General features: G+C 46.3%; 1 long non-coding RNA gene across 2 annotated transcripts; it reads right to left on the minus strand.

The window, feature by feature from the left end:
- Positions 1 to 5232: 5232 nt before the first annotated feature.
- On the minus strand, positions 5233 to 11595 carry LOC120322641. 2 transcript variants are annotated; one of them, XR_005562455.1, is made up of 4 exons: positions 11161 to 11595; positions 10822 to 10987; positions 6209 to 6394; positions 5233 to 5709 (listed from the first exon to the last, which is right to left on the minus strand). It is a non-coding gene; the product is annotated as an uncharacterized LOC120322641 (long non-coding RNA). The 2 variants fall into 2 exon arrangements; XR_005562454.1 differs by having other exon boundaries at positions 6209 to 6465.
- Positions 11596 to 12076: the final 481 nt, after the last annotated feature.

Consider the following 12076-nt stretch of genomic DNA (forward strand, 5'->3'; position numbering starts at 1 on the left):
TGATCTCCAGCTTTCTGTCCTCGAAAGGACTTCCCACATTTTAGTTTTCCAGACTGTTCACACAAACAAAAGTCTGCATTTCCTTGTGTTCTTCAACCAAAGGTTAGAGGAGGATTTGCTGGCCAGTTCCTGGCCAGAGCAAGTGCTCAGGGCTGTGAGATCACAAGTGGAGCAGAGCTGTTGGTGCCACCTGCTCGGGCTGTCACACCCACAGCCTGCATCCCACAGGGAGAGAGAATCTGAGCTTGGAAAAGACCTCTGAGATCACCAAGGCCAATCATCAACCAGCACCAACACTGTTCACCACTAAGTTATGTCCTCCAGTGCCACATCCACATCTGCATCCCACATCCTGCATCCTACACATTTTGGAAGAAGGAAAGAACAGTTCTCCTCTGGAGAGAGAAAGGTCCTACAGTTTAAATTTTCTTAATAACCAATATCCCAGTTAGCTCTCCATGAGGAAATGATCATAGGATCCCAGACTGGTTTGGGTTGGAAAGGACCTTAAATCTCATCTCATTCCACCCCCTGCCCTGGGCAGGGACACCTTCCACTAGCCCAGGTTGCTCCAAGCCCTGTCCAACCTGGCCTTGGGCACTTCCAGGGATCCAGGGGCAGCCACAGCTTCTCTGGGCAACCTGTACCAGGGCCTCACCACCCTCAAATCTCCAATCATATCACCCTTCAAATCACAAGAATCTTCTTAATTCAGCCCTTACCACGAGGCAACACCTCCTGTGGTGCTGAAGAACACCCTGGTAGATCCCAGTGTATGTTGATGGTGGGTGACACCAACCTCCTCACAGAGCTCTGCTCCACCACACAACACAAACGACCCCCACCAGCAAGGATTAAAAACCGAACAAGAACCAAAATCTAGGCAGACACTGCCATTTTAAAAGCAGCTCTCTGGGCTGGTGCTACTGCAGATTAAACCAATAAAAGGGTTTTTAGGAGGAAACTTGTGTACGAGAGGAACAAATGGGTTGCAGAACCCAGAGCTGATGTGCAAGGCTGAATTAACAGCTTAATGTAATTCAGTTCTTACTGGTTGCCTGGAAACTAACTTAGGAAAAAAAAAAAAGTAAAAGCACAAACCATAATGGGTGTAGAGGCCTTAATAGGGAATTATTGATGCCACCAGACTGGCTGACAGTCTGATGTATTTCTAACAAAATCACGCCAAATGCTCCTTTATTATTGTATGTTCCCCTGAATAACAAGGTCCAAGGCCAAAATATATGAAATATTCCCAATTTCTGGTGGTTAAACAGACAGGAGAGCCTGACACTCCAGTGTTTGCCATCACCCCAGGGACAGCCTGGCTGCCCTCCCCACTGCTCTCACTTCCCCTTTATTTTAACATAACATAACCCATGTTCTTTACCAGCAAACACCACAGGGCACTTGTGAATTCCTCCCCAAGTCATCTGGCTTGACTTAGCCCCATAGATCTGCTCTAAGAGTACAGTTTCCTGATTTCATCTTGAAACAAAACTGTTCTGGGAAGCAAAGACACAGCTGTTGGACAAACACCGTTTGGGGAAGGTTTCAGTGAATGCTCATAGTGGTGTTCACTGGGGAGAAAAACAACCCCCTGAGCAGGTCACTGCCATTCCAAAGGCTGTAAAGTCCTTTCTTTAGGATGAGGAATCTCGTCAGAGGCTGGAGGAGATGCCTGAGGAATCACAAGCAGGACAAGGGGAGCAGTAGCAGCGATGAGTTAAAGCAAACACTTGTGATGGAGACTTGTCCATTTATTCCAGTAAGGACGTGCTTCATTTGGGAATGCATGACAGTAACTGGCTGGGTTAAAAATGAATGTTTGAGCTTACTAAGAAAGCAGCTTAAAGCTTCTGGCACCACAGAGCAAATCCTGTCCCAGCACCAGCCCCGGGTCACCTGGAACAGCTCCAGCACCCACACCCTGGTGCCCAGTTTTCCATCTTGAAACAGTTACTTAGGGAGTGCAGTTTTTATAATAATTATTTTTGACAGGAATTAGGTCAGTTGAATTATTTTAAAGTCCGGATGAACATCCACCTCTCTCCTGATTACTTTTGGATATATAAATAATGCATTTACAACACCTGAGCAGACAAACACCATAAAACCCATCATCTTCTGCCTATCAGAGACCATCCACAGACACACAAATAAACTGACTTCGTGCTTCAAAGCCAAATCCTGGCAGGTTTTCAGGGGTAGGAATGATCTTTTGTTAGAAACAGCTTTGAGAACAGACTCTCCCTCTTCCTCTAACGTGCACTGAACAAGGACTGTATAGTATGCACCATAATAGAACATATTGGGATCTATAACAGTGCAGAACTAATTTTGAGGCTGCCACTGATTTATCTGTTATGTCAAGATATTCAATAGATACCTCGAGAGCATTTTAAATAGTCTCTAAATAAAGCAAGTCATTACTTCTTACTAAAAAAGGGGTTTAAAATGAGCTAGTTCCTGAAAAAACCAACAAACTGTAATTTGGTTTTAAATTTCGCTGGTCCCTTTCCCATTTCCAAGTGATCTGTGGTAATAAAGTATCAACGTGGAGATCAAATGTCACAACAAAAGTGTTTAACGACTTGTAGACGGTACATTAAATCCTTACAACCCAAGTTAAACATAATCACAAACCCTTTTTAATGCAATTCCTTAGAAACCGTGGATACAAATAGAATTTAGCAGGTCAGCTAACTTACTTTTCATCACTTTGTCCCATTATCCACGAGCTCCGTTTTCTAAATCTCTCTTTTTAGGGGTTCTTGAACCAACAGACCCAGGAGGTGGAGCCCTTTGAGTCCTCAGTCATTAGAGGTATTTCTGTATTTTCCAGAAAGAATGGAAGTGAGGACACGGGTTTCCTGCTAAATTGAAAAACGTTTCAGGCACAGACTGTGCTCTAAACCACTTTGGATGTTGAGGAATGCCCTGGTTTTGCAGGAGTGTTTGTAACCGTGGCTGCTCTTCCCCCAGAGTGAGAGGAGCCAGGATGGGGTGGGGACCATCCTGGCCCCTCGTTAGGGACAATCCTGCAGGCTGCTGTGGAAACAAGGAGCACATCTTCTCCCACAGGTGTTTCTGTGAAAACAAACTGTGCATTGTGATTAATAAGCAAACATTGGGTGAGAACATCCCCCCCCCACACACTTCCCCAAGCCAATCCCCCAGGTCTGAGGGTGTCCACAGCTGCAAACAGTTGGACTTGATGAGCAACAGTTGGATTTGATGTCAGAGGTCTTTTCCAGCCCTAACAATTCCATGATTCTGTGACAAACCAGTGCTGAACTCACAGCACTGTGTCCCAGTGACATTCTGCAAAAGCTGAAGCCTTCAAAAAGCCTGGTCCCTAACCCAGACATGTGGTTGGAATTATTATGGAAGTGGATTTCACTATGAAAAGCAAGTCTGGAGAACCTGGGCATCCATCACAACCCTTTGAAACCAGTTTCTGCATTGTCACTCCACTGAGGGGCTCCCCACAGGGGGCACGTGGAGGCAGCAGGGAGGGACCGTCAGGGCTTTATTTGCTCCAGAGCACTTTTGGAGTCAGGAGAAAGTGATGGGAGAGGCAGAAATAATCTGACTTGACATTATTATCTGAAGCCCAGCCAAAAGAGTGGCAGTCACCAGGCTCTGCTGTGACCTCCACACTGACCAAAACGGGCTGGGAAGTCCTTGAGAGGGGCTGTGAGAGCAGCCGTGGAGCTCAGCTGCTATTTTTGGCCCTTGTGTAACCCCAGCATGGCTCCTGGAAGGGAGTGTGATTAGCCTGGAGCCATTATGCCAGCAAACTACAGCTCGAGACAACTCTCATCAGAACCTTTTAATGTAAATTGCTGTCTCCTCCTTGCCATCTGTGGAATTAAAGTGATTTATTTTAGCTGAGGAGCTGTCTCTGAGTTTGTAAACTTTTTATGGTGGGCATAATGAAAAGCATCCATAAGGCTTTTCTTCTGGAAAGGGGAAGATGTCCTCCTGAAGTTCAAAAATGTCAAAGGCTTAATTTTTTTTATAGTTGCTGGAACAAGTCATTCAGAGGTTGTTACTCTGCATAATAATTCATGGAGTCCAAATACTGATATTTAGAGCTGAAGTAGAACTCCTAAAATCTCATGGTTTTAATGGGAATGTTGGCAGGTCCTTTATAATGTCACAGCGAGCAGTGGTGTTAAAAATTCCGGAATCAAACTATCAACTCATGATAAATGGATGGTGAACTGCTCGTGTCACACCACTTATTAAGTTGGTACCATAAATTATTACACTGTAAAAATCAATGTTTACTTCGGTCTTTCTCTTCCCATATTGTCACAGCTATTTTCTGGAATTCATTTAAAAACTACAAGGAACAAAAGAAAGAAAACCAAAACCACGTGAAAGAGGAAAATTAGTTTTCTTCAGGCTGAATTGTCCTCTATTACCTAAACAAAACAGCTACTGAGGGCGTTGCAGTTAATAAAACCCACTAGACAAGGAATGAATTGGAGATGGATCAGACCGTGGAGTTCAGATATTAAGTGAAAATTCCAAGAGTTGAATTAAGAAAAGAATGACTTTTTTTGAGAATGAATCACTATTTGTCATCCAATTTATACTTTTTATTCCCAAATGAGAACTCAAGGAGTACAGTTGGTGCAGACTGAGAGTCCCTTCAATGTCAGGCATGGTGTTCCAATGCTAATTCTCTTGGGTTTTGCACAAGAAGGGAATATCCACTGCTGGGGCTGGACACCCCCCTCCTTACTCCACACCAAGGGGAAGCTGAAGAGCTGCCAAAAACTGCCTGGTTGGCAACAAGTGAAGAAAATCCATGATTTTCTTGTTCAGGCTGTCTCAGCCCAGCGACGTGCACGGCCCTTCCCTCCCTCTCCAGAAGACTTTAACCAGATTTAATTGCTCAATCCACCTCTTGTAGCTCCAGGTACATTGCACAGTTGTTAAATTTTGCTGGGAAAAAACGTCATGAGCAGCAAAAGCAGATTTCTGCAGGAAAAAACCCTGTGCCCCTGCTTGCATCAGTGAATGAAGGGTGAGCTCAGGCTCACACCTCAGCCCGCGCTGGGGAGGGCGTCACACGCCCAGGAGCAGCCTGACACATCCCAGGAGCAGTTAAACACAGCAAGAAAAAATAGATCCTCTATGTTTTTATACCCAAAGAGTGGAGGTTTTGAAAAAAAAAAAACAAACCACAAAAAACTCCTGCCTGGTGTTTGTGCCAGTTTGGTTTCAGCTCATCCTTGGCAGGAGCTGCACGGCAGCAGCGCGTCCCTGCTTTGTTTTGATAGACTGGCTCCCAAAATCCAGGGTATTTTGGTTAGTCCTCTCCTCCAGCACAGACCCGACCACTTGTAGTGCTTCCTGCATTTCCCAGAGCCAAGGGCAGCATTTCTCAAGCACCACCTCCAATGCACAGGCTGGCAGAAAGCTCAGCTCTGCCAGGCCGACCACAGCCCCTGGATTTATTGCTAATAAGTCAGAGATTTCGCAAACAACAGCATCAAAGAGCACATTAGCTTTACCTCTGAGTGAGCACAGCCCATCTCCTACGAGATTTTATGACAGATGATTCAAAGGGGAAAAATTAAGAGGCCTCTGAAGCTTTTATGGCTTTTCTTACCTCATCTGTATTTGCAAGACACCTGAAGCTGGGCCTCGTCCTGCAGTGTGTGTGTGGTTGGAGTCACAGCAGAGCAGTGCCTGCCATCAATAACAGAGTAAAACAGCAAGTTATCAATAACCCCCATGGCCAAACATGATGGGACACGTTTCCAGGCACAGGGAGATGCCCCCACCCAGACCAGGAGGCAGCAGATTCGGGATTTGGGATTTAATCATGGGACTGCCTTGGTTTTCCTGATGGCCATTTGCATTCTGGGATTCTGGGATTCTGGGATTTCCCAACCCCCTGCCTTCAAAAGTAAAGTCTAAATTTTGCAAGATACTCAAAAGTTTAAATATTAAACTTCATCTACCTTTAAAAAAAAAAAAAAAAAGGATTGAAGAGGAACATATTCCTGCCTGTAATTTTAACAACTTCATCATGGATTCTACTCATACAGTGGGAAAAGAAATCATGGGCTTCCCATGCAGGGCTCTCAGATCTCAGGCCAAACTTCTCCCAGCTTGTAAAGGAACATTACTTTAGCCCTCTTGTTAACCATGAACAAGGTATTAGAGGATCCTAAAGTCGAAATACCTGTGATTTCATTGCACAGGGCTGGAGCAGCTCTCCCAGGCAGAAGTCAGGTGAGCATTTTGCAGATGCACGAACAAAGTCATTAGTCCTGCAGGTTCAAGGTGCATCTGTAATCTTCCTGCATCCCACATTCCAGCCTATTACCTCCAATTTAGATCATCTTCCTTGTTTTCCATCTGAAACAGTCTGCAGAGGAAATGTGAGCCAGCACAACTCCTTGCTGTGGAGACGTTCTTCAGTGACGTGAGCAAATAATTCTGCACACAAATCAAAGGGCCAGTCTGAGGAGCCTGTTCTCAGGGCTCACTGTCCCCCCAGCAGGGCAGGGAGGGAGGTAAAAAACCAGGCAAACTCCTTCTCTGTACATCTGGAGAGGTTTAACCAATTAGTTTGCTATAATAATATGAAATTAAAGGGGTCTTCCGCTTAAAAATAATAGAAAAGTGCCTTCTGATCTAATCTGGTGTAAGTCTGTATGAGGGATATAAGGCAGAGCTGCTCTGGGGCAGATGTTTGATGAATGGATCAGATCCCATGGGCACTGACTGTGTCTGTGGCACATGTTCCACCTCTTCTTTACATGTGTTGCTGTGATTTATTGCCCAGCCCTTGATGATTATGTATGTGATAGTCAAATATTTCATAGAATCACAGACTGGTTTGGGTTGGAAGGGACCTTAAAGCCCACCCAGTGCCACCCCCTGCCCTGGCCAGGGACACCTTCCACCAGCCCAGGTTGCTCCAAGCCCCGTCCAACCTGGCCTTGGACACTTCCAGGGACGGGGCAGCCACAGCTTCTCTGGGCAACCTGTGCCAGGGCCTGCCCACCATCATTATAAAGAATGTCTTCCCAATATCCCATCTAAATCTCCCCACAGGAGTGTATTTTCCACCAGCCTGAGGAGAAGGGGAGTTCTACCCAGTTTTGTGCTCCCCAGAACCCACAGGCACAGGCAGGACCCCCCTGCAGATCCCTCCAGCCACAGCTCCTGCTGCTGCCTCTGAGGGCAATGTCCTGGCAGAGAATGACCCTCTGAGCTGCTGGAGCCATGGAATCAGCACAGCCCCATGGCTGGAGAGGGGCAGCCTCCCTGCCCATCCACAGGGAAAAGTCCTGCTGGTCCTCACAGGCAACTCAGGACTTTTACCCTTGTCAGGAAAAAAATGAAGCAAGTTTTGCTTTGGCTCATGGGAAAAGATGGATGTGCCAAAGCAAAAAGAGGGTCAGGCTCCAGGACTTCTCCATCTAATCTTTGTTCAGTGAGGTGTGGAAGTCTAAAGGGACATGCTCCCCTGGCTGGGTAAGGCATCCTTCAAAAACAACAGCACCCCAGAGCAAACATGTTTAACACCAGAGCTTCCACCAGGGGCTTAGATCAGCTCAGCTTTTGTTCCTCCTTCTGATCTTCAGCCCAGTTTTTAAGGGTGGGCACAAAAGATGACAGCAAGACTGTACATATACATATATATATATAACTGTCCCAATGCTTAAACAAATGCTGGGGTTGGGACTCTTGAACAGTTGTTGATATACTGCAATAAAGACAAAAGAAAGTTGAAAAATTAGAGATTTGGATTTTTTATGATCCTTGCTGACAGGATGACAGCAGCATCATGGCTTGTGCTGTCACAGGATGGTCCAGGGAAGAGTTCTCCATGGGATCAAACCTCAGTCTCAGGTTTATATATCTACACACACACATCTAAATGAGCTTTGCTGTCTGCACCTTTTTCCTGGACAATCATCACTGAGGACTCCCCGAAGCATTACTGCTAAAAATTTACACGTAGAAGGCAGGTCTTGTGTCCCAGGAATTCTGGAACAGGGACATCCCTTGCAGGAAATTTGCCATTTAAGTTGGTTTTTCAGATTTCATTGGCAATTTGAACCCTGCTTCCCCCCTTTGCAGTGCAAGCTCCTCTCAGGTGCTTGGTGGGTGTCCCACAGCTGCTCCCAGAGCTCTGGGGATGCCTGGGCTCTTTCCCCCAAAACATCATCCACCTGCACTTACTGGGCCCCATCCCTGGTTGCTTGGAGCAACCTGGGACAGTGGAAGGTGTCCCTGCTCATGGCAGGGGGTGGGACTGGATGGGCCTTAAGGTCCCTTCATCCATTCTGTGATTCTATGGTATTTATATGTCTCAGAGTTACTAATTTACTCATTGCATACCACACACATGTTCTGTTTTAAAAATACTATGTATATTATTTTTAATTAAATGCAAAATTTCTGGGGTTTTTCATTGTTGTTCTGCCCTTTACAGAGCAGTGAGTTTTGCCAGGTAACCAATAATTTGCCCATGCTGCACAATGGCAAATCCAACTGCAAAATAATATTTGTGACATCTATTTATAGCAGATGTAAAATCCCTGCAGGAAGCTGGTAAATCCCCTCTCTGTGCTCAAACGTGAGGGACCACAGCTTTGCTTTCCCAGTGTAGGAATGGGGCTTCATTATCTGATCCTGGTGATTGATGCCATTCCCAAGTAATCTTTCAGAGCAATGATCCCTCCCCAGCTCATTTCCATAACTATTTTATCACGGTGTGAATTAGTTCTTCACACTCTGCAGTTACACATCTCAAACAGGATTTTTTTACAGAATAATGGAAACATCTATCAAATAAAAAACGTCTCCACTAGTGCTAAATATCTCCTAATAAGCCTCATATCCTTCTCTTTAAGCAATTAAAATATTGACATTTTTTTCATCAATTCCTTCATAACGTGAAGGCAGGTGAGAAAATCCAAACCATGAAACAAGGACCCAACAGAAGGCGAGGATGTTTTCTAGGACGACACAGGGAAAAAGAGTGGGGGATTATCCAAGTGAAACACAACCCAGACGTAAAACCCAAATAGATTAAAACCTTCCTTGTCAATATCCACAAGTTTCCTAAAACATCTTTCTTCTTGTTGGTAAATAACTTCAAACTAAATTAACAAACAACTTTAAAAACAGGGTGTGGAGGATTTGGAGATAGGTCTCACAGCTCAGCAGTGGTACGTATTTGAGATGATTTCCTCAGCAAAACACTTACATTTCTTTAAAAAAGTAATGTATGTAAAACCTTTTCTTAACAAGGACAGAATATGAGATCAGAGAAAAATAATGACAGTTATTCAACTGCTCAAATATTTCAATATTTTTAATTTGAGTCATTGTTGCTCAAAAAGTTTTCACATCCATGAATTGCCCAAATGTGTGCTACGTGTAAAAAACTGTCACTCACGATTATTTTGATCCCAGCTGTTCACAAACCAGGTTTTAAAGGAGTACCTGATGCTATTATTGAGCTGGCAGAGTTCAGCAGAACAAAGCACCGAGGGTCAAACCCAGCGCTTCCAAGGAATTTAACTGTCACTTAATTTCCCATTTGCAGGGATTTCCAGCCCTCCCCACACGCAGAGGCTGAGGCTGCTGCCTGGCAGCTCTGGGGCTGCCCTGGCTCACGTTTGCCTTGGCAGCAGCCAGGATTTGTCCCAGCGGCTCCTTCAGCTCCTGGGGGTCAATGTGATGCCAGCTGGGAATGGGGAGAGGTCCCTGGGCAGGGGCACAGCTGGACACAGCTACAGAAGGATCTGAGGAGGAGCCTGGGCAGGGAACCTCTGGAATATGATCCCCCACCATCAACAACACCCGATTCAAGGTGTTTGTCAATATTTGGTGGTGGCGATGGAAGGTTATGGCTGATCATGAATCAGGAGCAACCCCCCCCAGGTATTTTTTACCTCTCCTCTTCAGTGACCCACCCCAGGGTGGCTGCCAGGAGCAGGCCCTGGCTGTGTGAGGGACATTGTCTCCAGCCTGGTGGAGGTCCCGACCCCGCTGTGAGTGGCACATCCAGCAGCCAGTGAGGCCCGTGGGGTGCAGATATCTGTGCCCTGCTCGTTGCCATGACAGCCCAGCCCAGCCCTGCCTCCTCTCCCTGCACGAGCTGGAAATCCAGCTTTTCTGCTCAAGCACCCCCAGCTCCCTGGTTCTCCAGTGGGGAATGCTGGCATCGCTCCCACAGCTGGGCAGTGGCTCCAGCAGGGTGTTGCTGCTCTCACGTTGCTGGGGTGCTCTGCAGCGTTTTCACTGCTCCTATAAAGGATGTGTGGTTTTGCATAAAGGCACAGCGTTCACTGGGATGGAAAAAATCAGGAATGCAGCCACGGAATCATCAGATCCCAGCGAGATGACTTTGCTCCTGCAATAGCAGGGAATGACAGCCCTCTGTGTCAGTGTTCCTGAGCTGGAGTTCAGGGCACATAAAGCTCCTCTGGACTCGTTTGTGGCAAACAAGGCTGTGCATTAATGATGGAGTCATTCGCATTCCTTTCAAGCCAAAGCCAAAACTTGTAACTTTTTAAAAAACTTCATGAAATTTTCATAAAATATATGGAATTGCCACCCCTTCTAAATCAAGACTTTCACTGAAATCCAACATTTTCCTCCATATCCTGGACTTTGCTCCTCATGTCCTGTGCTTGTTCCTCACCCTCAGGACAAGCTGAGTTTCCATTGAGATGTCTTCCAAGCCTTAGTGCTCCCACGTAATCTTTGGTTTCTCTTTAAATTTTCTATTCAAATAGAAAATATTCCTGTTTCAATAGAGCCTGGCATTACCTGTAGTGCACGTGGAGCTCAGCCTTTCTGTCTCCCTGGGTTTGTCTCCTGCAGATCTCTGAGCCAGGACACCACTGGATGTGCACATGGGAAGCAGGACCCAGCAGCTTTCAGCATCTTCCTCTTCTTGAAAGATTTTCTTTCCTTCGGAATGGTCTGTGTGAAACTGTGCCAAAGCAAGCAGCATTCCTTAAATTCAATTTGTTATTTCTTGAAAAACAGAAGAAAACATAATATTCTTGGGTATGTAATATGCAAAATATGCTTGGGTTTATTATTTGAAAAGCTCAGACAGCTTTGCCTTTGGAGATTAGGAAGAGAAGAAATAATATTCTCTACCCAGAAATACAGCAGTTTTTTTCTAAGCAACACCCACAAACGCTGTCCAAGGTGCTTTCCTGTTTCTGTCCATGGCTGGAAACTGCAATTCCCTCCATCAGCCCTGTGGAGACATGGATGCTAAAAGCAGATTAGAGCCCACGGGAAGCTGCCCAAATTGCCCCTTGCTCCCTGTCCCCATCCCCAGGGCTGTGCTCACACATCTGGGGACCCGGGTGTCACCCCAGCCCACCCCCTGCTCTCATGGTCACACCCGATGGCTCCTCCCTGGAGCCTGGAGGATCTGATTGACCTGTTCTCTAAAATCAACCAAACAACCATACTTGGGAGTTGGGAGGACTGCCTGGAGATGGGAGAGGCTTGGAATCACAGGATTTCTCCTCCTCTGCCTGTTTTGCTGCAGCATTTTTTATCCAGATGTCCCCTGGAGAGCTGTGGCTGCCCCATCCCTGGGAGTGTCCAAGGCCAGGTTGGACGGGGCTTGGAGCAACCTAGGATAGCAGAAGGTGTCCCTGCCCATGGCAGGGGGTGGAATGAGATGGTCTTTAAAGTCCCTTCCAACCCAAACCAGTCTGAGATTCCATGTCACAGTGCCCAGGAATGTCCCTGCCCCATCTGTCCCAGCTGTCAGGACAGGATGGCAAATGCTGCATCCCAGGGGTCTGGGGCTGAGCCAGGTTTGTGGAGGAGGAATCCAGAAGCACCAACAGAAGTTCTGCTAATTTAATACCCAGAGCACCCAGTTTCCCCAGTTTCCCTCTGCATTTAAGGCTTTGTTCTCAGCTCCTAAGCAGGAAGAGCAGGAGCCCCCAGACTGCATCACCAGCCCCAAAGGGACCAGCACCACGGGAGAACTGGCCCCTGCTCCTCCAGGCATGCACAATAAATGCTTGGACATAAATTCAGGCCTCTTAAA

The sequence above is a fragment of the Pipra filicauda genome, unplaced genomic scaffold (genome assembly GCF_003945595.2).
Source record: "Pipra filicauda isolate LSUMZ 115617 unplaced genomic scaffold, ASM394559v2 scaffold139_size1960392_pilon, whole genome shotgun sequence".
In the NCBI taxonomy this organism is placed as follows: Eukaryota; Metazoa; Chordata; class Aves; order Passeriformes; family Pipridae; genus Pipra; species Pipra filicauda.